Genomic DNA, 26679 nt, shown 5'->3' with positions numbered 1-26679 from the left:
TGTGTGTGTGTGTCCAGCTGCCTGAGGGTTTCAGCCCTGCCGTGTGTCTCTTCAGCTGTGTGTGTGTGTGTGTGTGTGTGTGTGTGTGTGTCTGTCTGTCTGTCTATATCCAGCTGCCTGTGGGCTTCAGCTCCGTGGTGTCCAGTTGGCTGTATCTGGGGAGCAGAGAGGTATGAAACGTTCACCTAATCAAGCTCCTGACTCCCCAAGGCTATTGCTCTGGGACACCCAGGAAGGGATTAAGGGCCCAGTGCAGGTGGGCTCCTTCCCCTCCCCTCCCTGTCACCTGGACATCACCTTGGCGAGGATCCTTCCTGAAACAAAAATAAAGGGCAGAACCGGTTGGACAGAAAGTGTGGCTGACGCTCCTCCTCCTCCTCAAGTGGCAAGAGGAGCCAGTGGGGGGCCTGGGGGTTGGGGGGGGGCTGCTAGTCGGACCCAGGGGAGGGAGCAAAAGTGGGTTTGGAAAGCCACTGAGGGTCACAGACGCTGGGCGTGCAATGGGAGGGTGCTCCAGCCTGGTTTCTCCTTGGATTAGCTGGGATTAGGTTCCTCTTCCAGCCAGCAGGCTGTCTGGTCTCCCTCTGAGCCCCTGGCAGTTTGAGAACAGTAAACTCCCTAATCCGCCAGCAGAGATTAGCCTCACTGTGTGACTCAGCGGGAGGCTGGGAATTCTGATCTGCCAGGCAGAGTGCTGTGCCGCACCTGAGATGTGCTGAGATAGGGTCCCTGGGGGGCGTGCAGTTTCACCGTGTCAGCTAGCTCAGAGAAACTGGGCATGAAGTTTGGGAAGAAAAGAAGCCCCCACAACTATAGGCCAGGTGAAGGAGGGAAGGGGGTATTGGTTCCTCTCTGCAGGAACGGCCAATTTGACTCTGCTTCTCCACAGAAGGGGCTGGCTTTGGGGGTGCTCTTTAGGGTGGGGTGCTCTCAGGAGGGATTTCTTTCTTTTTTTAACCCTTTCTTCTTTTCAAAGTGCAGCTCTCCCTTAGAGTGTGGAGTGTTCTGGATGGGTTGGCAGCCTCGTTGAGAAAGACATGCTGCTGGCTCACGGGAGCCCTGCAGAGCTGGTACCAAGAGATGGACTGGGACTTGGCGCCACTGGGCCTTTCTTGCTGTTTCTAGGATGCTACACATGGGAGGAAGGGGAGAGGAGTGGAGAGAAAGAGAGGCAGCAAGGCTCCAGGGAGCAGCAAACACGTGATCCAAGCCCTTCTTGGGGCAGATGTGGTGTGGAGACCTACCTGCCCTGCCCATCTGCTCCAGCCCTGAAGAACTAGGAGCTAGGACTTTGAGTCTCTGCTCACTCACTCACTCACCAACAGGACGGACTGAGCCAATCACTGAAGACAAACCAAACGGGGGAAACACAACCCTGCTCCCCTGTCACTGTGGGGAAAACACACTGCAAACACATACGTGACTCTCCCTCCCTCTCTCGTGCACTGACACCGAGGTTCTTCTGCGTCAGACACAGCAGAGATGTCCAGGACAGACTTTCTGAGGAGCCGCCATTTGAAAAGACTCCTACAAGGAGCTAGCAGGCAGATACCTGGGGGAAGAATGTTCTAGGCCAGGGGTCTGAAAACTATAGCCCACCAGTCAAATCTGGCTCGCCACCTGTGTTTATAAATAAAGGTTTATTGGAATAGCCACACCCATTCATGCATGGACTGTCTAAACTTCTTTCTCATTAGCACGATTGACACAGAGCAACAAAGACCAAGGCACAAAACCCAAAGCATCGATCCTGGCCGAGGTGAGGGCAGGTGTGTGGTGTACCTTTGCCTAATTAGGCATCGGTTCTAGGGAAGGACATCTCAGTAGCCCGCACTATTGGTCAAAAAGGCATCCCTTTGGTCCCATGCCACTGGGCTTACCTATGTGGGGGGGACCAGGATGGCAATGCTTTGTATAGGAGGATGAACAGGGCAGTGGGAACTGCAGCTGATTCCAAACCACCCACTAGGACGTCCATCCTCCGCACACTCACCTGGGCTGTTGGTCCTCTCAGGGACACACACGTGTGCTGCTCCCTTGCCCACGCTGCCCCGGGTCCACTCTCAGGGATTCGCATCACCCAAAGGGACCAGGCCCATGCGGACCAACCCTTGGAGGGTCTGTTAAGGTCTCAGAAAGGTCGTGTGCTGTGCGGTGATGTTTGCTACACTGGCTCCTCAGTCGGCCACAGGCCATGCCTTCAAAACTGTAGCTGCTGCCCCTCTTCCCTCAAGCCCCCCAAAATCTGGACCAAAAGCTTCCCCCAAGGAATCCATGTCTTACTCGCGTCGGTGTCCCAGGGCTGCCCACGTACTGGCACATCACAAGGACACAGCAGCAGGTGGTTTTAAACACACAATCACGTGTTCGATTTCCCTGGGGCTGAAAATGCACACAGCAGAAATGCACTACGCCAGGTGAGCCATCTCTGCCTGTGTGAACGTCCCCGCGAGCCGCCCTCTCTGCATGTGTAATTCAGTGACTCGGTGGCCTTCGGCAAGATGTCGATGAACTCTCCTTGTCCTCTCGCTCTCACGGCCCCCAAAGCTGCTGCCCTCACCGGGTACGTTGCCGTGGTCAGCCGGACCTGTGGTAGATGGTCCTGGGAGAACACCACGGTGCTCCAAGCAGACATCTGCAAGGTCAGCGGTTCGAAACCACCAGCCGCTCCTCGGGAGAGAGAAGGGGCTGTCTACTCCCATAAAGGCTTATGGTTTCAGAACCCCCCAGGGGCAGTTCTACCTGTCCTAGAGGGTTGCCGTGAGTCGGCAGGGACTCGATGGCAGTGAATGTTTGGGTTTCCAGAATCTATTTTTGGTCTAAAGTTGACAGCTTAAAAATGAGCTCAGGGACAACAGAAAAGCGGGTGAAGGGAGATGTCGGCCAGTGTAAGATTTGAAAAAATAATAATTTATAAATTTTCAAGGGTTTGTGAGGGAGTGGGGAGCGGGGAGGGAGGGGGAAAATGAGCTGATATTAAGGGCTCAAGTAGAAAGCAAATGTTTTGAGAATGGTGATGGCAACAAATGGGCTTGACACAATGGATGTATGGATTGTGATAAGAATTGTACAAGCCCCCAATAAAATGATTTAAAAAAATGAGCTCAGGGCAGGAGTGTTCAGGGGCTTGTCCAGCCTCAGTGGCTCCAGAAAGTCTCAGTGGGTACATTTTGAATTAAAAAGAAAAGTGTAGTCTCATCCCCACCTAATACATAACTTAACAAAGTCTTGTTTTGAATGTCACCTCCATTTAAGATGCTCTGAACCCCAAACCCTGTGCTGTTGAGTCTATGCGGATACACAGCCCCCTGTAGGGCAGAGTAAACCTGCTCCATCAGGTTTCCAGACAGTTCTCGTCCCAGAAGCAGATCGTCACAGTTGCCTTCCCCAGATGGGCAGGAGGTCTTAGCAGCCAGCATTGGATAGCAGCTGGGCTCATAACAACTACACCACCTGGCTCCTTAAAATGGCCAACAGAAACCCCAGACTCACTGCCTCCCTGCAGGACAGGGTAGAACTGCTCCTGTGGGTTTCCCAGACCATAACTCATTACGGGAGTGGAAAACTTCATGGCTTTCCTTTGGAGAAGCTAGCTGTTTCGAACTGCCGACCTTGCAGCTCGTAGCCCAGTAGGTGTGTAACCCACTACGCCACCAGGGCCTAAGATGTCCTCAGCAAGATGAAAGTGGTTACTTTAAGAAAAGCCGACCGGAAATGTGTGCGATGTTCCTGGGTTTCAAAGCTGGCGGCTTGGTTGGTTGTGGAAGGACTGCACCGCTGTTGTAATCCTGGAGTGCATTCCGCCCAATTCATGGGGCGGAGCTGGGCGGCTGCAGCTCTGGGGTGCAGAGGCCAGGAATGAGGGGCCCACAGTGATATGTTCTTACCTCGTGGTCCCTTCTCATGCCCGTCTTTCTGCCGGGAATGTCCACCCACATCCTGTGAGCAGCCCTGGATGTTCTGGGAGCCCCAAGCTCCGGCTCTTCCATAAAGCCACTCAGATGCAAAATCCATCCCCCCAACACACCGCCCCCCAACAGCACCTGTAAACCGGGTAGTGTTGTAGTACGTAGTGTTCCCACGTGTGCCAGAATAGCACGTGAGAACGGCTTTTTCAGGGTCTGATTTTCAGCAGTGAAGAGCCAGGCCTTTCTTCCAAGGCGCCTTTGATGGACTCAAAGCCACAACCCTTTAGTTGTGCAGCGGAGCGTGCCAACCTTCTGTACCACCTAGTGCCTCCTGGAGGATTAGAACTCGCCCGGGTTGACTGGCTCTGGGCGCAGTAAATACGAGCTTGATACAGAAGCTTGCGGATCGTGGAGCTGCAGCAGTGGGGTGGTGGAGGGGAGGAAGACCCCAGCGAGGTGGACTGACAACAGCTGCATGCATGGGCTCGGGCATGGGAAAACGGTGACGTTGGCCCAGGATTGGGCGGCATTTCGTTGGGTTGTGCACAGGGTTCACCGCCCACTCGGTATGTGGCAGTTGCCACGTTGATATCTGTGGCTAGTCTGCCACCTTTTGGTTTTTTAAGTCACCAGGTGAGGACCGTCAGGCAGTCCTCTGCTGTCCTGCCGCTTCCCCTGCCCAAGGACAGTGAGTTAGCGTGCCTGATGGGGTGGGGGGGACTGGTAAGTGGAGGGCCAGCTCCAGGCAGCTACCCCTCCAGGTGGACAGCTAACAGGCTATAGATCCTTGGGCATCTTGGGCTCCGTGGCCTTCAGGTGGCGCATCAGAATGGTGGGAATGAGAGCTGCTGGTGTCCGGAGCAGCGAGGGTCATCCGGCATCCGCGCCCCCTGTCATCTGTCCATGTCCAGAAACGAGGGCTAATCCCCTGTGGACGTGCCACCGGCTCCCTTTGCCCCTTCTGCTCGGACTTTCAGAGACGCAGCTCAGAGCGCTCCGCCGGCCCGCCCGTGAGGCCTGGCCTCGGCTCCCCGGGCACAGCGTGTATCCCAGGCCTACCTGACGCGGCGGAGTCTTCAGCAGCAGATCTTGTTATTCCTGGCGTCGGCATAATTGACAGTCTTAACTTTGCGTGAACCAGGAAGTTGGGCGGTTTAACTTCCTTGTGATCTCGAGAGCCGGGCGTTACGGAGTGAAAATGCCAGGTAGGGGGTGGGGGGGGGCATCGAAGGAAGCTCAGTGACAGTGCTGCCAACGAGCCTCTGAGAGCGTGGTGGGCTGTACCCAGGCTGCTCCGTGCTTTAACTCTTTCTAGCTCCGTGTGTAGACGTTGGCTTCCTAGTTTGACTGTTGGGGCAGCGACATTACCTGAGTCCCCATGCTTCTCTGTAGAAGTCTCAGCTCCGGGCAGAAGACTCCCAGCTGCCCCCTCCCCACCGCCCTCTGCAGCCATGTCCCTGGCGTCAGTGGAGGGAGGCTTGTCTGTTAACAGATTTCAGCAGAACTTCCAGAGGGAGAGGGACTGGGAAGAAAGGCCTGGCACACGAGTCTACAAAGGCACCATTGTGCATGAGTGGGGGCGAGGTGGGGAGAGATCCAATGACCGCTCCAAACAGTAGCATTGCCGTGTCAGGGTGGTTGAAGTGGTCTGACAGTGAATGGCTCAGGAGCCCGCCCCCCGTGCCCCTGAGGAACTCTGGGTAATGTCTAGAGACAGTTTAGAAAACCTCAACTTGGGAAGGAGCCTGTGTGCTACAGGCTTCTGTAAGTTACGCCCCCAGGAGGCTGTTCAACAACCCTCCAGAGCATAGACTAGCCAACGCCCCCCAACACACACACCACCCCATGTCCCAGCTCCAAATGTCAACAGGGTCAAGCGTGAGAAATCTTATTTTGAAACAAATGTAGCGAGCCAGTAGCCCGTCTGTAAATTCAGAGTCAACATGTAAATAATACGAAGCTCAGTGAAACCAGAACCTGCCCAGTGCTCCAGCTCACGGCAGCCCCGAGCCCCATGGTACAGTGGGTAAAGCACCGGGCTGCTATTCCTAAAGTCAGCAGTTTGAACCCACTAACTGCTCCACAGGGAAGGCAAACACCAACCAAAAAATCTCACTGCCAGGGACTTGATGCTGACTCAGAGATGCCCTCCAGGACAGGGTAGCACTGCCCCCGGGGGTTTCTAAGACTGCCCTTTAATGGGAGTCAGGCAGCCTTGTCTTTCTCCCGAGGAGCGGCTGGTGGATTTTGAGCTCCTGACCTGGCGGTGAGCAGCCCGACGCCTAAGCAGGACACCTCCAGGGCTCTTGCTGCTCCCTTGGGCGCCGCCGGCTAGCTCCTCTTCCAAGGCCTCTCTACACGCCCCAGGAGGCCAGGATCCCACGGTTTGCTGGATGGTTACCCCGAGGCTGGGGAGACCAGGGAGCCCCCAGCTGCCTCAGTGGGGAGTCATGCCAGATGACGGGGGGGGCTTTGGGTTTAGGTCCTGCCCTCTTTTGGCAGGCCCTGACTGCGGTTTAAGCCAAGCTTCAAATTCTGGTGGGTCTCCCCTACTCTCCCCCATTGGCAGTTCGCATAGAGGCTTCTCTTTTCTGAGTCTCCCCTCCCCTCCGCCCCTGTAGGCCAGGTAAGCCCTCCCCGCCCCACGGGAGCAGATCCTTTAAGAAAACCTTTTCCTTGTGGACCGCGCATCCCCAAATGGTGAATCTGTGCTTTTCACAGATTCTGTTTGAAGCTGTCTGTGGTTGCTTGACCTCAGCCACGAGGACCCAGGGTGCCTGGCAGGGAGCCATGGACCCCTGGCCGCTCTGATGGGGACCACCGTGGTGCCCGCAGCCCCAGCTGCCTGTGGGCTCTGGGGTATTTCCTGTATGCTCATCACAAACCCTTCTGAACCTGGCCAGGAGGGGCGGGGAGGGGATGGGCTGGGGAAATGGCCAGTGGTGTGGGGTTAGCACACACCTCCCATGCCAACAGCTTCTGCTTCGTGGTCGTTCCTTGGATAGTGGTCGGGGGGAGTGGGGGGTAGCCAGAATTAAAGAGATGTTTAAAGTGGGGGCGCCACTGTAGCTCCAGGAGGCGTGTGGTTGTCCTGTGGCCCCAGTTCTTAAAATACTCAGCGCCAAGGGACTGACGGGATCCAGGCAGAAAGGGCGTTTCAAGTAGGAGCCCGGGAGCTGAAAGGGTGTGTGTGTCTGCTTCTGATGGTAAAGACCACCGGGCATGCGCGTGTATGTGTGTGGTAACAGGTATGGTGGCACAGGATGCCACGGGTGCTGGGCACCAGGAAAGGAAGGATGCCCACCAGCTGTTTCATGGTTCATAATCTTTTACCCGGGAGAGTGGGCGCTCCTGGTTCACAATCCAGGGTTCATACACGACCTGTCCTGCTCCCTTTGTGCGATCCTGCCCAGTGGCGGGCAGGCTCATGCACCGATGACAAAAGAAGACTCACGACCACCCGACTTAGTGTGACCCTAGAGGACAGGGTGGAACTGCCCTGTGGGTTTCTGAGACTCACTCTTGGGGAGGGGTGAAGCTATTAGGACCTTCAAGAGGAGCCCTGGCTGACCAAGCATCAGGTGGTGTGTTCCCCACAGGGATGGCTGACTATGAATCCTCCGGGGGCTGTTCTGCTCTGTCCCAGGCGGTTGCTTTGAGTCGGTACAGACTTCTCGGCCCCCAGCAGCCACACCATGAGCAGCAGCAGCAGCAGCAGCAGCAAGCGACCTTGACCAGCTGGCCTGCCATTGGCTGTGGAGGGGCTGTGGCCAGGCCTGCCCTGGGGCTGGCACAACCTCGGGTACCTGGGTATATCCACTGTCCCTGCTTCTACTTTCTGGCTGCTGCTCGTTTGTTCTTTAAAGGTCAAATCCGGTGCCTGGACCAGTTAGTAGCGACTCCTCTGTCATTGTATCCTTTGTGACCAAAAGATCCAGTTCCCCAGGAGACAAAAGTGTGGCAGCCTCCCCCCCAACCCCCGCCCCCGGGGGGGGGGGCTGCAGAATCCTCCTGGCCCGTCACTCCTAACCCTTCAGGCTCCCTTGTTGCCATGGCTTCTCACTGCAGGCAGATGCGATGTAGAGAGAAATGGGGTGAAGGCAGGGGAGGGGTTCTGGCTGGGGAAAAATGTCCCTGTCCAGGTGAGTTACCCGGCCTCTCCTCTCGCTGGCCTCTCCATTAGGCTCGTCTTGCTGGGCTGCCCTAGTGTAGTGGTGTCCCTTCTGCAAGCTACCTCGACCTGTCTGACCTCTTCTTTCCCTCTGCCGCCAAGACAGGAGATGAGTCGGAAGCCCAGCCTCTCCCCTGTGTTCAAGCCTCAGCCTTACCTTGACCTTTTTTGTTGCCCTCCCAGGAAGCTTCTCCAGGAGCTGCCCGCTAAGTTCTTGCTCACACCTGGGGGGTGGGGTATGATCCTCACCCCAGCTGAACCCAAGAGGAGGTGTCTCATTCAACAGTATGACAACCAAACCAAACAGTGCCATCGATCCAGCTCATAGCGACCCCACAGGACAGGGCAGAACTGCCTCTGTGCGTTTCTGAGACTGGAGTTCATATGGGAGCAGGAAGCCTCATCTTTCTCCCAAGGAGCGGCTGGTGGTTTCGAACTGTTGACCTTGTGGTTATGGGCCTAATATGTAATGGATATGAATAGTGACAGTCTCTTGTCTCCATGGGAAAAAAAAAAGAAACGCAGCCCAGTGGCGCTGCGATTTAAGCACGGGGATGCTAACCCAAAGGTCACTGTGAAAACGGACCTGATGCCCCAAGGATGAAAGAAGAGGTCACAGAGACCGCCGCCTCCTATCGAGATGTACAGAAACCTACACAGGGGCACTATGAGTCGGAATCGACTCTGCACCAATGGGTTTGGTTTTTTTAATTCTCTCTAAAGGAGCCCTGGTGGTACAGTGGGCCGTTAACCTCAAGGCTGGCTGTTCAAGGCCTCCAGCTGTTCTGGGGGAGAAAAGTGAGGTTGTCAGGTTCCATAAACACGTCGGGTCATTTCTACTCTGTCCTATAGGGTGGCCTGGTCTCAGAATCCCTCCTTATTCAATGGTTTATGATTCACTGATTTACTCCCCAACTTGACCAATGGAAGTCCTTTCAAGCCAGTCTCCTGCATCCTCGTATTCATATTTACTCTAGTGCAAGTCCTTGGCAAACGTGGTGCCCCCGGAGGACACTTTAAGTTAGTTACCTACACATCCTAGTCACTCAAATGTGGAGCAGAGGCTGTGGTGCCCGTGTCGACTGGATGCTTCCTTCAGGCTCCTCGTGCTGCCAAGTAGTGTCTGTAATGGGACTGACGAAGGCAAGCCCACCCATCTAGTTCTGTCGTCAGGAGTTCGAAAGTGTCACAGCGCAAAGAACTCTGGGGAATCTAAGAGTGTTAATTATCGATGGTGAGTCTTTTAGGGTCTTTAAGCCCCTCTGTATCAAGCCGTGGGCTGCGTGTATCGGTAGGAGGGCTTAGCGGATTAGCATCTGTCTGTGGCATTCACCTGAACAAGGTCTGTGAAGAACCATTGGAGGGTGTTGGTGTTTGATCAGATGCCGTCTGGGGGCCAGGAAGGAGCCCAGCTTAGTGAGGAAGGGCTGATGCTTTGGCACGGCACAGACCACAGGACACCCAGGACACTGGGTAGCGCGGGGCTCTCAAGACCCCCCGGAGATTCAGAACTCCAAGTAAAAGCGGAAGAACTGTTCATCCTTAGCCTACTCCTTAACTCCCAAAGTCTTCGGCATAGGCCAGGCTCACTCCGGCCCAACCAGGACCATCGACGGAGGCAGCTCAGCGTTGCTGTACTGTGGCCCCTGCCCTTGCTGGTGCCCTTAGGGGCCACCGAGTCAGCCCCCAACTCAGCGTGGCGAGTCCCTGTAGGACAGCCTCAGATCATTGCGATTTACAGGGTCCGTTGCTCTCTGAGACCATGGACTCGGCCGCTAATCTGTGGTGACTCTGTGCATGTGGGACCCACGGGGTTTTCGTTGGCTGGTTTTTCAGGATTTGACAGCCAGGCCTTTCTTCCTGTTCTGGGTTCGTCCGGAAGCCACGTGGAAGCGGGTCTGCTCAGACATCCAAAGGCAGGACCCGTGCCGCTTTCCGGGGATGGGAGTTGTGTCTCTGGGATTTCTCAGCCAGAAGAGGAAAGCCTTTGGGTCCCCTGACAGTTTCCATTCGAAAAGCAAAGCAGCTGGTGTAGGTTGTCTGGCACATGACAAAACAAAATGATAAAGCAAGGGTAGCCAATCCATACACGTAAGCCCTGACCATTTTCCCCCCACACGTCTGAAGGTCGCAGCTAGAGAGGTCACCGGTGGAAAGCAGCTCCCGGCTTCCCATTCCATGAAGATGTAGGTCCCGGGCCTGGTCTCTGGAGCCAAACGGAGAGGGATTGTGAGGACCGCTATGCCCTGGTTAATCCCGTGCCCCATCTGCTGTGAGCCCTCTCACTCAGCCACTTCCAGGGGAGGCCTCTCCACTGCATCCTTGGTCACAGCTTCACAAATATTTCCACTGATTTGTTACCAAGAAAGCCTCTGCCTGATGAATTGGTATGTTCATTACCTCGCTAAAGCAAATGCACTCAGAGCATGCGCGCCCACGGGGGGTGACTCCCTCCGCTCAGACACGACCGGGGCGTGTCCCCCCCCGCCCCCCACCCTGCCCACCTTTAATTTCCTAAAGGAAAATGATAGTGCCAGGTTCTAGCCCAGCAGTTCTCAACCTGGGGGGTCACGACCTCTTTGGGAGGGGTGTCAAACCACCCTTTCACAGGGGTCACCCGATGCCTCACAGTAGCAAAATGACAGGGATGAAGTAGCAATGAAGATAATGTTGTAGTTGGGGGGGGGGGGGTCCATCACCACATGAGGAACTGTATGAGAGGGCCACAGCCTGAGGAAGGTGGAGAACCATTGTGATCCAACCCGTCAAGCTGCCCAGAGAGGCACATTGTTTTCTACCCTGCTTCTGACCGTGAAAAAGGAGCCCTGGTGGCGTAGTAGGTACAAGTTGGGCTGCTCACGGCAAGGTCAGTAGTTTGAAACCACCAGCGGGTCCTGCAAAGAGTTACAGCTGCAGAGACTCACAGGGGCAGTTCTGTCCTGTCTCATAGGGCCGCTATGCCTCAACATCAGCTCGACGGCAGTGAGTTGCTCCCTGCTCCCCCACACCCCTCGCCCCAATCATGGACAGGAGTCCTGGTGGTGTAGTGCATTATGCGTGGGACTGTGAGCCTCGGGGTCAGCAGTTTGAAACCACCAGCCACTCCACAGGAGAAAGATGAAGCTTTCTATTCCCATAAAGAGTTAAACAGTCTGGCAAACCCAGAGGGACAGTTCCAGCCTGTCCTGTAGGGTCGCCGTGAGTTAGCATCCACTTGATGGGCGTGATTTTTTGGATAGAATGAGCGGGGTGCCTAATCTAGAGGCCCTTCCAGCTCCCCACGCCCACCCATCAAGTTAAGGCTGCTGGTTTGTGCCTGGCATGGGCCTGTCAGTGTACACTTGACTCTGGGCTCTCTGTCCTGAATATCCATCCGTCCTCTCTCTCTGGGGAAATGATACCAGGTAGGTCGCGGGAGCATCTTTTAGTAGCTTCTGACTGGAGGGCTTTCCTCTAGTGGGCGGGTGTCCCAGCCAGCGTGGTCGGAAAGTACAACTGTGACCCGCCTGGCCAGAGGTGGCTCTCTGCTCTTGCATAGAATGTTCCAGGGAGCATGGCTAGAACATCCACACCTTTAGGAGAGGGATCTCCTGGAGTCTCATTGCAAAGGGCAAATGAGTCTCCCTGAGCCCTGGCTTTTCTGCAGACTCAGCCTTGCTGGGCACCGGCCTGAAGCCCACGCCCACGGCGGGCTCTTGATTCCAGCCTCGTCTGGAAGCCAAATTTCATGAATGCTGAGCCGAGCCGGGCAACGTTTACTGGCCTCGTACATGGAGGTGGGGTAGGGGATGGGTGGGTGGGTGGGTGGGGTGGGGGTAAGGGAGCAGGGCAGGGCAGGTCTCCCTGGCAGGCTGGGTCTGAAAAGGGCGGGAAGCTGGTGGGCAGACTGTCACCCCCGGCGTGTTTACGATCCCCTGCGGCCGGCCTGCCGACGGCGAAGGCGTGAGCGGCCTGTGTTTTTCTTGGAGGTCTCGCCCGCACCCGGCCGTGTGCAGCGCGTCTATATTCAGCCAGGCATCCCTGTAACCCGCCGGAGGCTGAGGGAGGGACAAGGGGTGTTCAGAGACGGAGGACCGCAGAACCGATAGGGGAGAGGCAGGGTGGGCACCGGGCCTGTTTACAAAAGGGGCAGTGCAGTGGGTGGGCCGCCTCGGGTGACGTACTTGAGGGTTTAAACCAGGGCTATAAATCCGCCGTCTGTCAAACAGGCCTGGCTTTTTCTTTTCCTTTTACAACCAGGTTTTGTGTGACTCCCCCCCTCTAAAAATTTTTTTTATTTGGGGAGGAAACAAGAAATCCTCTTACGTGCATGGAGTGTGTCCCCCTCTCTGACGGTGAGACTAGCAGGTTCTCACACCTCAGTGGAGACTGCCAGGGGGGCCGTGCCCCGGCCCTCACTGGAGGATGGGTGCGCCATGTTGTTTCACACGTCCACAGCGATGTCTGTCGGGCTGTGTGGAGTCCCTGCGGGGTGGGAATGATGCTCAGCCAAAGATTCTAGTCCATCCAGAGGCATCTCGGCCAAAAGGCCTGGTGATGTGTTTCTGAGGACATCAGCCCCGGGGAAACTCTCTGGGAACCCACCTGGGGTTGACTGACATCGGAGCCCACTCACTCAGTGGCCGGTGGCTTTTTATGGGGGTGGCTGCGGGGAAACGGGTGTGAGTCCCAAAGTCTTGTCCAGAAGCTTGGTTGTCACCTGGGATTTGCACCCCACTCCGGCCCCTCCTCGCTTTGCGTCAGCCCAGAGTCCGCTCCACAAGCTGGTAGCCACCCTGCCGTGTGTGGCCACAGGCCACGGAGCCTCTGATGAGCGAGAAATGTGCTGGGAATGTCCTTTCCTTGGGCTGCTTGGCTCGCTGAGACCTCACGTCTGAGGTGAGTCCGCCAAAGAGAAGGGCACATTCTGCGGTCAGCGCCTGGGGCTTGGACGCAGCCCCTGGACTGAGGGAGTCTGCCTGTGGAAGGCGTGGCCCTCCGAGGAGGAGAAAAGACCCCTGTCCTCCAGGACCCTGCTGCCAGCAAGGGTTGGAAAGCTTGGCTGGCCCACCGCCCAGGGTCCAGGTGTGCCATCTGCGGAGAAGGAGTTCGAGGGTCCTAGTGTCCACCGCTTCCCTCTCCGATCCAGCCCATCGCCACCCACCTCCGATTCTCTGGGAGACGCCTGGCCCAACCTTCTGGGACTCACCTCTGCTCCCCTTTGGGCTTTGGGATCTGGGGTATGCACCCCTCTCAGTTTATGAGGCTACCCCTTTCTGTTTCCACAGAAGACAACATCCCAGGCAAGCTGTGTATGAGCAAGAGCCCCTGCTTTTTGGGCTTCTTTCCTGGCCCCTGGCCATACCTGGCTGCTTGACCGTTAGGGCAGGCTCCTTGAAGGCTGAGAAGCCAACGGGGCCAGAGAGGGAAGCTGGGGTTCCTCCTCACGGGGTGAGATTTCCCTGTGAGGTGGATGTGGTCCAGAGGGATGCCCCCCCAGCCACTGAGAAGCCAGTACTTTTCCAGTGGGAGTGGGGGGCTGGAAGAGGAGGCCTTTGTGTGCTGACAGTAGAGGGATGCTCCAAGCTAGCCTCTGGGTGGCCGTGCCAACTGGAGCTGGGCGTCCAGGAGCCTCCTTCTGCTCTTCGTGTGTTTGGTCCCAATCACAGCTCCTGCTGGAGGTCACTCTGGCACCTCTAGGGCCTCATGGGCAAAGGAGCCCTGAAGGCAGACAAGCGACCCAGTGCAGAGTGGGTCCCCAGGTGTGGGGCTGGGCCGGGCTGGGCTCCCCGGAATGGGTGCTGCCATGGGACAGCTCTCAGCATGCTGGACCATCCCAGCACCGTGGCCACTGTCCCTCAGAGAAAGCCTGACCTCCCAGGTCAGGATCCTCCTGGGCCCTCGCTCTCCTTCTCAAGTCTAGTCCTTTCCCCCGATTGCTGCTTTCTGTTCCATGGCCTAGGAGCTGGGGTCCAGCCCGGGGATGTGGGAGGCACAGCCATTCCCAGACCAGCCGGAGGGATGTGTGCGAGGTCAGCTTTCACGAAGGGTCGGCTCTGAAGGGTTTGCCATTTGTCCAATGCCATGTAAAGGCAGCTGTCCGATGGGGTGAGCCTCCCACTGGGGACAGTGAGACAGGCCCCCCCACTCCAGCTGGACATTTCTGTGAGCCAGGAGAAAGGGAGGCAGAGGTGGTGGGAGAGCTAGGCCGTAGCTGGCCAGAGCCAGGTGACTCGGTACCCAGTGAAGCTAGAGACCCAAGTTGCCAGTCTTGATGTCCACCCCCCATCTGTCAGCTTGTCCCACTGGGACTTGTGTGTCGCCACGATGCTGGAAGAAGCCTTGCCACCAGGATTTCCAACACCGGCAGGATCGCCACGCTGGACGGGTGCCAGCAGAGCTTCCCGGTTAAGATAGGCTAGAAAGAAAGGCCTGGAGCTCTACTTTTTAAAACATGCTATTTTAACAGTTTCATTGGCACTTCACCCACACGTCATACAATTCGATAGTGCAAACATATCAAGAAGAAGGGTACGGTCCTTACCAGAACCAGTTATAGAACATTTTCTTCTTCCTTGGACTCATGGTTATCTGTGTAATTTTTTTTAGCATTGTGGCAAAGGTATACACCGCAGGACATTCTCCGGTTCAAGAGCTCCCTCATGTACAGCTCCGTGCCGGGGATGGTACTCTGTGCTGTACAGCCATGGTGAGATCCTTTTCCGAACAATCCCACCTCCACAAACATAACCACCTGAGCAAAAACTCTTCCTCCCTCACCCATGGTCACCAAAGGTCAAGTTCCACTTCTTTTTTTATTTGTAGTAGTTCCCTTGATAGGGTATCCACACACCACACACTTCCACAGTTAAAGTGCTTCTGAAGAGCCGTCTATGTATGCCATTGCAATCGGTTCTGACGCTCCCTCCCCTTGGAGGTCGGCCTTTGATAAAGAGCCCATGAAAACCCCATGGGATCGCAGCCGACTGTCGTCTGATAGAGGCTTCGTCAATCCCTCGGTGCTGCCGCACCACGAAGGTGGCACAGGTCTCGTACCTTCTCCTTGTACACAGAGACCCCATGAGTTGGAGACCTGTCCCTGGAGAAGGACAGCATGCTTGTTAAACCGGAGGAGCCGCAAAACAGAGAAAGACCCGCCACCCGATGGACTGACACTGTGGCTCAACATTGGCTCAAACATCACATCCCTCGTCAGACATTAACATTATTTGTAAGGATGGTGCAGGTTTGAGCGGTGTGTGGCTCTGTTGTACACAGGTGGGAACTGACTCAATGACCCCTGCCAACAAGAACAGCAATGGCAAAGTGCATCAGTCCCTCAGTTACATGAAGCCCCACCCTCTTTCTCCGGAGATCTGAGAGGCAGTGGCTTGAGTGTAGCTCTGATGGCAACAGCCATGGCCCTGGTACTTTGGACGGGTTTCAGCAGCGCTCCCAGCCTGAGAATCGACCACAAAGAGGGCCCAGGCTGTCCAATTGGAGGAATTCAGCCACTGAAACCTCGTGGATGAACGGCAGCGGCCGCCCCGTCACCTCTCCGATCATGAACTTGGCCCTCCCATGAGAACATGGTGATAGGGGCTGGCTTGCTCCGGCTCTGTGTGCGTGCCTGGTCTGCGCCTTGAGGCGGTCTGTGTTGTGGCCACGCTCGCTGCTCGCCTCAGTTTTGTAGGGTGGTGGCATCTCTGGGGTTGAAGGTCACTCCACACATCCCCAGGCCACACCCCCCACCCCCTGCACAAGTCTCTTGGGCTTCTGGGAGCCACACCCTGACACTGACCTCGCTGATTTTCTGTGATCTCATTTGTTTACGGCGACGTCTTTGCAAGTGTGCTTGGAAGCTGGGCAGCTGGTTTTCCATGGTAGCGTGGCAAGACCCAGGCACCGGGGCAAAGGTGCCGAACGGGGCGGGCAAGGCCTGAGACCCAGTCCTCACCTGTGGTCCAGCCTCCAGTGGGCGGTGAGCGGCGGCAGCCACGGAGATGTCACTGGTGGATGGTAACAGCCACAGATTGCCACTACGTGGGTGGGTGGTTCCACACAGCTCAGACATGTGTTCCAGAGGCTCGGGGACCACATCAACTCTTAGGCCAGCCCTGCTCGCTTGGCAGGTGCTGGGGAAGACCCCGGCTGCCTTTTTCTGGTTTCTCTGGTGGCCGTGAGACCTTCCTTCGCTTGTGGACACATCTCTCCCCTGGTCACGCTCCCTCCGAGTCCCTCTGTGTCTGGGCTCACCAGTCCTGTTGCACCCTTGCCTAGGTGCCATTTAGTCAACTCCCACTCAGCAGCATGACCTTGCCCGGCCCTGTGCCCTTCTCCTGACAGGAGGCGTGTTTGAGCCCGTGGTATCTGCCACCTCCATCCATCCGATACATGGTCTTCCTCTTTTACACTGCCCCTCCATCAAGGGTCAGGTCTCCCCAGGGACCGGCCCCTCCTGAAGATGGGTCCACCTGGAATGTGGGGACGTCTCCCTGTGCAGTCCATTGTCCATGCAGTGCTCTCCACCCACACTGTGGCTCAGATGCCTCCACTTCTGCCCTTGCAGCGGTTCTTCTTCACATGCATGTGCGGCGGTGGCGATCAGAGATGCTCTGGCTTGGGTCAGGTGCTCCCTAGGGTCCTCCCCATAAGTGACAGCTCGGCTTTTGAGCATCTTAGCGGGGACTTTGGCGTGTGGATTGGCGCCGCTGCTTGCTCAGACTCATAGGAGCTCTATGGAGCCTCGCCTGGTCCGGCGCCGGCCTCACCATTGCGGTGTTGAGTCCTCATTGCAGCCACCGCGTCAGCCTTCGTGGGGCCTCCCTCTGTCCTCTCCCAGGACTGACCTCTCCTGGCCACACGTCCAAAGGACTTGAGTCTCACCATCCTCTCGTCTGAGAAACATGCTCGAGTAGCTTCCTCTGAGACCTGCCATGTTCCCATGCGACCTCCTTCGCCCGGGACAGGGACGTCCCCCTAGCACCTTGTGGGGAACACCACTCATGCCCTCCCACCGCCCTGCAGAAACGCGAGCTCTCCCTGAGGGAGAGAGGGGAAGCAAGCCATCCTCAACTATTTACCCTGTGACTTGGGGCGCAGGCATCGTGGGCTCCACTTGAGTCACCACTGGGGGTGGCTTCGGACTGGGGCTGAGCTTAGAGAAGGGGGCGTGTTCAGGTGGGCAGAGCAGGAAGGGCGTTGCCAGTGTAGGGGCAGTGCTTCTGTAAGAACTGTCTTGGGGAGCCTGAGCAACAAGGGGTTTCAGCTGGGAGGTTTAGGCTGCACACGGAAGGCACCCAAGAGCCATTGGCAGCGGTGGGGTGGAGACCACCTGAGCGCAGGGCATTCTGGAGCAACCAGCTGGGAGAGCTGCATGGGAGGGGCTGGGGGGAGCAAGCCCGATGTCCTGGGAAGGGGCCTGCTGATGCAATGGGTATACTCAGCTGCAAACGGAAAGGTCAGTGGTCCAACCCACCCAGCAGCCCCACCGAGGAAAGACCTGCCAGTCTGTTCCCGTGGAGATGACCGACCACCTTGGAAAAGAGATGGCGTGACTCTCCTCTGTCCCCCACAGTTGCTCCGAGGAGAGGTGGACTTGCCGACACACAGCAAAAGCAAGGAGACTGGCCGCGGCGGAGTGCTTGCAGGAAGGGACGGCAGAGAGTGAGGTGGCCGCTGGCTGTTCCGATGGTGCCTAAGCCCGTGGGTCCAAATACCGATTCTACTCCTAGTAGGCCTGGTGGCACCTTGGGAGACAGAGGAGGCTGTCTGCTTCCGTAAAATCATCCTGACTCATATGGGAGCAGACAGCCTTGTGTTGTGTTTTGCTTTATTTCCCAAGGAGCAGCTGGTGGGCGTGAACCTGCACACACACACACACACACACACACACACACACGGAACCAAAAAACCCAACTCACTGCCTAGAGCAGCAGTTCTCAACCTGTGAGCCGAGACCCCTTTGGGAGTTGTACGACCCTTTCCCAGGGGTCGCCTGATTCATCACAGTAGCAAAGTGACAGTGATGAAGTAGCAACGAAAATAATGTTAGGGTTGGGGGTATCACGACAACATGAGGGGCTGTATGAAAGGGTCTCGGCATTAGAAAGGTTGAGAACCTAGAGGGTTTAAATTTACAAGGCTGTAAATCTCTATGGGGGAGCGGGGTGGCCTCATCTTTCTCCCACGGAGCAACTCCTAGGTTTGAACTACCCACCTTGTGATTAGCAGTGCAATGCTTCCCCACTAAAGCCATCAGAGCTCCTGGAACAACCCCTGAAAACCAAGCATACTGCTGACTCACTACAGGATAGGGCCAAACTGCCCCTGTGAGTTTCCAAGACTGTGGCTCCTTATGGGAAAAAGAGAAGCCTCCTCTTTCTCCTTTGGAGCGGCTGGTCGTTTTGAACTGCTGACCTTATGGTGAGCTGCCTGATGTGTAACCCAGAGGCAACAAAGCCACCATCTGAAATAATGGAGCTTGGATCCCGAGGGACTTTGATTTCAAGGGAAGCTGAGGCAGCCTCTGGACGGATGTTTCGTCGGACCAGCTCAGCCTCACGTAGAAGAAGTTCGGGATAATTCCACAGGCCGATCTCAGCGCTGTGCAGTTCAGGGAAGGGCGGCTTCCATCTCTGCCTCCATCCCAGCAGCCTTTCTGGCGGCAGATCTGCGTTTTCAGGGATAGCCGCTGGGCTGTGTGTACTCGGCACCACTGTGTGGTGTGCTGCTGGGTCTTCCAAGCCCTGGGGTTAGTTTAGGAGTTATTGCCCCAGGGGGATCCCAAATGGAAAACCCCCCTGCAAACTCAGGGCCATTGAGTCCGTACTGGCTCAGAGCCACCCTCTGGGGTTTCCGAGCCTGGGGGGAATAGAAAGCCCAGTGTCTCCCAAAGAGCTGCTAGTGGTGTCAAACTGCCAACCACGTGGCTCACAGTCCAACGGGTAGCCACGCCACCCCCAGGATTGAGAGGTGCGAAGGGCCAGGCGGGGAAGCGCAGGCTGCCCTGCAGTGCCGCTGTTTCCCTGAGCTGGAGACTAATCCGTGCTGGGTGTCAGCTTGTCCTGGTCTGTGGTCACACTGCTTCTGGGACCCAGCTGTTGAATGAGGAAGGAGAGGAGGCCGACTTCTGTTCGCAACCTCTTGAAAGACTCTGTGGAGAGGGGAGGGAAAAAAGGCAGTGGTGGGGAGACGGGGGGAGAAGAAGAATGTTTAGAGAAGTGTGTTCTCCATGTAAACATGTCAGAGTGGGGCCAGAATAATTAGGAGGTGAATTACCACCTGGAAACGCGAGCCCTTTTGTTTGCCTTGTGTTGAGTTGGTGCCAGCTCATGGCGGCCTGGCTTTAGTACGCCCTGATTTTCCTTCCTTGTGAAACATGTAAATACCCAGCGAAGCCCACAGGGGCTGGCGCTCGGCTCTCACAGGTTTTCATCCTCAACGGAGGCCAGCCTTCCCGCCGTCCCGCTGCTCGGGTTTGTGTCACAGGTTTGCGTTCTCCTCTGACAGGTTTCTGCTGCCTTCCGGAGGTTCCAGCTTTTTCAGGCCTCGTGACCGAGACCTGTCTATCTAAATGCATATTCAGGCAGACAGATAGATAGAAAGATCATCTATCTAAATACATACTCATATAGACTATGTAAATACATATTCATATCGACTATCTAAATACATATTCAGATAGACAGAAAGATAATCTATCTAAATACCTATTCAGATAGACAGACAGAAAGATAGATGATCTATCTAAATACCTATTCAGATAGACAGACAGGAGCCCTGGTAGTGTAGTGGACTACGTGTTGGACTGCTAACTTCGAGGTCAGCAGTTCGAAATCACCAGCTGCTCCTCAGGAGAAAGAGGAGTGGAGAGCTGCAGTCTCGGAGACACACAGGGGCAGTCCTCCCCTGTCCTCTCAGGTCACTCTGAGTCAGAATCGCCTCGATGGCAGTGTGTTTGGCTTGGTTTTATGTATACTCGCTTTACAGACCGGAGGCATCAGACACACACACACACACACACACACACACACACACACACACAGAGCTGTTGCAGTTGTTGTAACTTGTTCTCCCCCCAGGGTCTCTGAAATTGCTGTATGACCTTGTGGGACCACAGTTGTGTGTATATGTGATTGGATGTTACCTGAAGAGTGGTTATCTGTGTATCCATAACACGCACTTACACCTACTCAACCCCAATGATGAAACCTGTTGCCATTGAGCCAATGCTGATCGATAGTGACCCTATCAGGGCAGAGCAGAACTGCACCCTTAGAGTGGCTAGGGGTTTGAACTCCCAACCCAGCGGTTGGCAGCCCCATGCTTATGCCCCGTGCCAACAGGGCATGCATGCCTGTGTGTACAGAGTAGGTTCCGTGTGTACCCACACATACACGTGCACACGCTAGGCAGCTCAGAAAGTTCATGGAGAAATGGAATGGAAAAATGATGGCGTTTTTCCATGAACGTTTGGAAGTCCCCTCAGGTGTATGTGTTCCACGGAAAGCAGTCTCTGCCAGTGCATTCTGACTGCTGCCCAGTGGCTCTGGAGAAAGACGAGGCTGTTGACCTCTGTGGTGACTGAGTCAGGACTGAGTCCATGGCAGGTGTGTGTGTGTGTGTGTGTGTATGTTTGCATGGCAGCATGGTCCCTCTTGGCTGTCAGCCTGTACTTCTCCACAGACATGGGTGGGGGTCATGGGAGCTTTCCCACCCAGGAGAAGGCCCCAGGCCCCAGTCTGGCACAGACTGGAAAAACTTGAGGCCTAGAAGGAGTGAGCAGGGCACAGCCATGGCTGGCAGTGGGGAGAAAGTCATCATCAGGTTGGGGTCTCCTAGAAAGAGCAGTGGGGGCATTTGATACAGGGGCTCAGTAATGGCCGGGCAGCCTGGAGATGGGAAGGCACTGGGGATGTTCCTAACTGAATGATGAGGTTAATGGACACACACACACACACACACACACACACGCACGCACGCACACACGAGCAGGGGTCAATAGTCCATGGGAAAATGGGATTACAAAGTAAGGAATTTTTTAAAACCTCCATGTACGTGGTGTGTGTGTTTGAAAAATTGTACATGATGACTGTTTATAGAAAGGATCACATTTTACATGTGCATTTTTCTCCTTCTGATTTAAAAGTATCAAGGGGAGAATATTTTCTGGGCCCATCAGAGTCCCTTGAGTTCCAGGGCCCGTCTCTGGAACCAATGGCTATGCTCTTAGACCTGGGCCCAGGAGTTGGCTTCTGGGAGCGACGGGGCTGGTTTTTAGATGACTCCTCTTTTTGGTAGTATTATGAGTTGCATCGTGCTGGGATGCTAACCAAAAAGGTCAGTAGTTCAAGCCCACCCGCTGCTCCGTGGGAGAAAGACGAGGCTTTCTGATCCCATAACATTTTACGGCCTTAGAAACTCTTGGGGGGCAGTTCTACTCTCTTCTGTGGGGTCACTTATGAGTCAGCATGGACTCCGCAGAAGTGGGTTTTGAAAGGCTCAAGAATTCCCCCCAAGGGCAACTGTGAGTGTACATCTTGGACAAGCAGACGGGCCCCTATGGGACTGGCCCACCATCTAGGCCTCTGTGAGTAGTAGTTGTTCCATACCGCTGGAAATGACCCCTCCCCCACTGCTTCTCTTGCATGCCCCCCACCCCCATCCGCCTGTTAACGGGGGCCTCTGTGGCCCTGACTCATGGAAGCTCCGTGTATGCGTAGTGGAGCTGCATGCGCCCCTGTTTTCTTTGGTGAGTTTTCAGTGGAGCCTGCTTATCAACCCTAGGAAGCTAGGCTGGCCATCTGCTTCCCAAAACCAGCCCGAGAACATCCTTGGGATCTAAGAACCCAATCCACACCCAGTCATGGGGGGCGGGACAGGGTTTCATCCTGTGTTGCCCGGGCTTGTCGTGAGCCGGGGCCTGGCATGGCATCAGCACCCAGCCACCGGGTAAGAGGGGTACTGGTGAAGCTGGGATGAGCTCTCCCACAGGCTGAGATGCTGCCCACCTGTCCCCGGGTTGAGAATGGGTTGGTGTGAGCTGGCTCAGCCCAGGTGGGTTCCTAAACCCTCCCTGGGAGGCCCGGTTGGAGGGAACCTTGAATCTCCCCACGTTCCGTGGTCAGTGGCCTTTTGAGCCTTTGGGTTCCGAGTGTCGCGGGGTCTTGGGGGCTGGTGGTGAGGGGGGGTGGATTCAATGAGTCCAGGAAGAAAAAGAATGTTTGGAAACGGTTTGTGGCAGCCATTGTAAATATTACCTGATGTGATGGAAGTATGGGATGGTATATGGATGAAATCCCAACTAGTAATAAGTATCTCTACATCTCAGAAACCCTGTGGAGCAGCTATCCCACCTCTGGGGTCCTCGTGAATGCCGTGGGCATTCAAGAGCCCATACTGCATTCAAGGTTGCTCTGGGCTGGGCTTGTGGGGCTGGTGGAAGCAGCGGGTCCAGCGAAGATGTGTGGTGGACATAGGAACCCCTCGCTGGTGGATAGACTCTGCTGCAGATGTGCCCCCCAGCCCCCACCCATCCTGTCCTCAGTCACTCTGGAAACCTCCGAGGGCCCCGCAGCCCAGAGCTGATGTGTGTGTCTCCCAGGGCAGAACAAAGCCTGCCCCAGACAGCCCCGTCTCCTGTGAGTGAAGGTCACAGGGTTTTGATTTCAAATCCGATGCTCTGCTCTTCCCTCCTGTCTTTCTTCTCACTATTCCCATGTGCCAACCTGCGGGCCAGAGCGATCTCTGCGCCTAATGATGGGGAAGCCGAGAAAGGGAGCTATTATCTTGAAACACCTTTTGAAATACGACTCTTCCTGGTGTCTGAACCAGCTTGAACGGGGGGGGGGGGGGGGGGGGGGGAGGGTCGGATTTAAAGAGGAAGGGTCTGCCGGCAGCCGCAGCGGCGGCGATGTTGTCAGCCAGCCGCACACGTTCGCACAGGCGGACCCCTTATTCTCCCGAAGCCCACCATGGGATGTAAAGTGAATAAAACACCACCAAGGACCCTGGTGGCGTAGTGCTTACGCACTGGGCTGCTGACTGCAAGGCCAGCACTTCGAAACCACCAGCCGCTCCAGTTTTCGATGCCCATCATGTGACAGGACAAGGAAGCCCACACGGCAGTTCTGCCCTGTCCCCGAGGGCCCCTGTGAGTCGGCACCCTCTTGATGGCAGTGGATTTGGTTTGGGTTTTGGAATAGCTATTGAGGGGAGGGCTCAGCGGGGCCGTGCCCTCAGCTCCTTGCTCCCCTGGTAGTGTCCCGTTGGAATGGCTCAGGCGTCTGTCTGGTAAAGTCAGAACCTGTCCACATTCAGAAGGAACTTCTCAGCAGTCCTTGATGAGTCAAAGGCTCAGCACTCCTAACATTAATGAATAGAGGGCAACACGTCTTTCATCGCAAATGCCCATTGCAAACCTGACCTTGGCTGCCACTTGTGATTTTCTCTGAATATGGCTGCTGAAGGTGATCTCCATTCACACCTTAGTTTCCTCTCGGTATGATTTGTGAGCGTCGTAAGCTGTGTTTCATTGAAAGTCCTGGTACCCGGTCGACCCTACTGCTGACACCGGCCCTGTGCCTCTCTCGGGATTCCGAGTGGACCGTGGCGTTGTATTTTACGTGGGAGAGCAAACAGGACTGGGGCACCTCACCCGCCACCCAGGAAGCGTAATGCTACCTGCATGTCGTGGTCCCGGTGCCTGCTTTGACCCTCCCCTTGTCTTCCAGGTGAAACCAGAAGTGTGGAGCCGGCCCGGGAGGCGGCTTGGACAAGAAAGAAGGTCAGAGAGCAGGTGAGTCTCCGTGGCCACCAGAACCCAGCCTGGCCATGGCAGCTCTACTGGTGGTGAGCACTTTCCCTCCTCTGCACACGGGTCCTTTGCCCGACGTCCAAGTGGCACCCGAGTGCCCACTTAGCGCTGCAGTGGGCCACCTGAGAAGACCCGGGGCACAGTGCTAACCGCCATGGAGGGCTATTTGGGCAAGGCTGCCGAGTTCTCCCCACCCCCCAGACACCCCCACTCCTTGTAGACACACTCAGACACCCTGCCATCAGGTTGGTTTCGGCTCATAGTAACCCAGTCACTAGCAGATACCCCCTCTGGGTTTCTGGGCTCTACATCTTTCCGGGAGCAGAAAGCCTCGCCTTTGTCCCGAGGAGTGGCTGGTGGTTTCAAACTGCTGACCTTCATGGTGTAATCCCCTACGCCATCAGGGATTGTATGCATGCGTGCGCACGCTCACATGCATGCACACACTCACATACATATATATCCCTATATATACCTGTGTGTGTTCCTCTATCTACCTGTCATCTGTCTATCCATCCATCCTCTGTCTTGTGAGCTGGGTGAAGGGCTGCAGCCCAGATCGGGTTTCCATTCCGCAATCTGGAAGGGTTTTGTTGCACATCGGTGATGGCCGTCCTCAGTGTCGCATCTCTGGTCCCTCTGCCTCCCTGAGTTTCCTGCTCCCCTCCTTTCCTTCCTTTCTAACTTCCTGGACTTGGTCCTTGGGCAGCCTGCGCCCTTCTGACCCCAGGTGGTTGGCAGTCGGTCCTCCATGTGCGAGTGGCCGAGTTCCCCTCACTCGTTGGACTGAGAAAGGAGCACACAGTGAGTCCTCTCCAGGCCCGAGGACTGACCCGGAGCCAGACTCTCGGGACCCCACCCGTCTCCGCCAACCAGGCTGGGTCCTCGCGGCTTATACAAAGCCGCTCATTTCATCTTTGGGAACCTTGGCAGGTGGGCAGGCCCTGTCCTACCCAAGCTACAGAGGAGGACCCCAAGACATGCGCCCTAGCCCAGCATCACACGGGAGGATACGTGGGGCAGCCAGGACTTGAAGAAGCCACGGTCCTCACCCCTCAGCCACTGAGTGCTAGCGTCAGTCATTCTGAGTGACCATGGCCTGATTCTGCTGCCTGGCCTTCAAATAAATGCCCAGTCGGTTCCATTGACACAAAGGTCGTGCCACAGGTAGGTGACTTCAAAGCTGGCAGGAGAGGGAGGGAGAGAGAGAGAGAGAGATAGGAGCAGGGAGATGGCACCCGCTGACCTCCAGGGGTTAGGAACTGGCCAGGAACATGAGATCACTGGCTGCCCTTGCGTGTTGCCAACTCCAGTATGGGCACGATGAAGCGAGACCTGGTGAAGGGCTGATTCTGTGACTACAGGGACCCCTGCCCTTGCAGATATAGCCGTACCTCCTCGTCGGGGTACCAGACGCTTTAGAACAGGCGTCCTCAAGCTACGCCGCGGGCCACATGTGGCCTGCTGAGGACATTTATCCAGCCCTCAGGGTGTTTTTGCCCCATTTTGGTTTTTTACTTCAAGATAAGATATGTGCAGTGTGCATAGGAATTTGTTCATAGCTCTCCAATGGGTCTGAGGGACAGCTCTCCAATGGGTCTGGCCCCCTGTTTAAAAAGTTTGAGGACCCCTGCTTTAGAACCTGGGCAGGTCTGATGGGAGTCAGCTATTGGTTGCTGCTTCTTCTGCCGCAGCCCGGCAGAGGGAAGGCTGTGCCGTGCACAGCTGGGCTATGGAACTGTTGCCACTCTGGCCTGGTAGGAAAGAGCGTGGTCTGGGGAGCCAGGAGGCCTGTGTTCAAATCCCACTTCTGTTGCTTTTCCTTACCCTGTGACCATGGGCCATGGCTCCCACATTCTGGACCTCTGGTCACTAGCTCTGTAAAATGGGACTGGTTAAAGTTGCCCTCCCCCACCGTCATGGGATAAGGGGGCTTGAGAGGATGCACAGAGCTGGGGGCCCGGGACACAGCCGATTTCAAGTATGTAAGTGCTGGCTCTGATTTTGTCCCCCTCTGTGGGAATCACCAAAGAGTAGGATAAAGCAAGCAGACAAAAGGGGAAGTTCTCTGCCATGGGGTCAGCCCTGGCTCACAGGGACCCTACAGCACAGAGTAGAACGACTCGGCACCTGTGAGTGAGTTTCTGAGATTCTAACTTGGTATGGGCATAGAGAGCCTCCTCTTACTCCTGTGGAGCCACCCGTGGTTTTGAACTGCGCAGCCTATGGTTAGTGGTCCAGTGCGTCTCCACTAGGCTACCAGGGTACCCCAGCCGTAAGATGGTGTTGTCAGGTGCCAGCGGGTGGGTTTCGACTCACAGAGACCCTGTGTAAGCAGAAGGAAACATCACCCAGTCCTGTGCCGTGTGCCGCCTGTGGGCAGGCGGGCAGGTGAGTGAGTTATGATCCATGCCCAATCGGCTAGTCCCTTCCCTGCTTCCCCTACTCGAGTCAGTCCGAGGGAAGATGCTGTGGCCTCAGCTCCCCTGTCTAAAACAGCGTCTTGGTGGTGGGCTCTGCTCTGACTCCCAACCCATGGCCACCACCACCCCCGTGGCAGCAGACCACTGCACTATAGAGTTCTCAAGGTCAGATCACCAAACTTTCTCCTCAAGTGCCTCTTTTTAAAAAAAACAACTTTTTTTTTAATTGAAGGATCATTTTATTGGGGGATCTCCCAGCTCAGAACAATCCATACATCGATGTGTCAAGCATATTTATACATAGGTTTCCAGCATTACTTTCTAGATATTTACGTACTATTGCGTCCTTGGTATGAGCTCCCCCCCCCCCGCCATGACGCC

General features: G+C 55.8%; 1 long non-coding RNA gene across 1 annotated transcript in view; it reads left to right on the top strand.

The window, feature by feature from the left end:
• Positions 1-26679, top strand: part of LOC142458401 (uncharacterized) — a 148502-nt gene that overhangs the window by 103181 nt on the left and 18642 nt on the right. Inside the window, exon 2 of the long non-coding RNA XR_012786415.1 lies at positions 23793-23857. This is a non-coding gene — a long non-coding RNA (uncharacterized LOC142458401). The remainder of the gene's footprint in view (positions 1-23792; positions 23858-26679) is intronic.

This window comes from Tenrec ecaudatus, chromosome 10 (assembly GCF_050624435.1).
Source record: "Tenrec ecaudatus isolate mTenEca1 chromosome 10, mTenEca1.hap1, whole genome shotgun sequence".
NCBI classification, from domain to species: domain Eukaryota; kingdom Metazoa; phylum Chordata; class Mammalia; order Afrosoricida; family Tenrecidae; genus Tenrec; species Tenrec ecaudatus.
The sequence above is the reverse complement of the archived record's forward strand: the minus strand, read 5'-3'. Positions and strand labels throughout refer to the sequence as shown.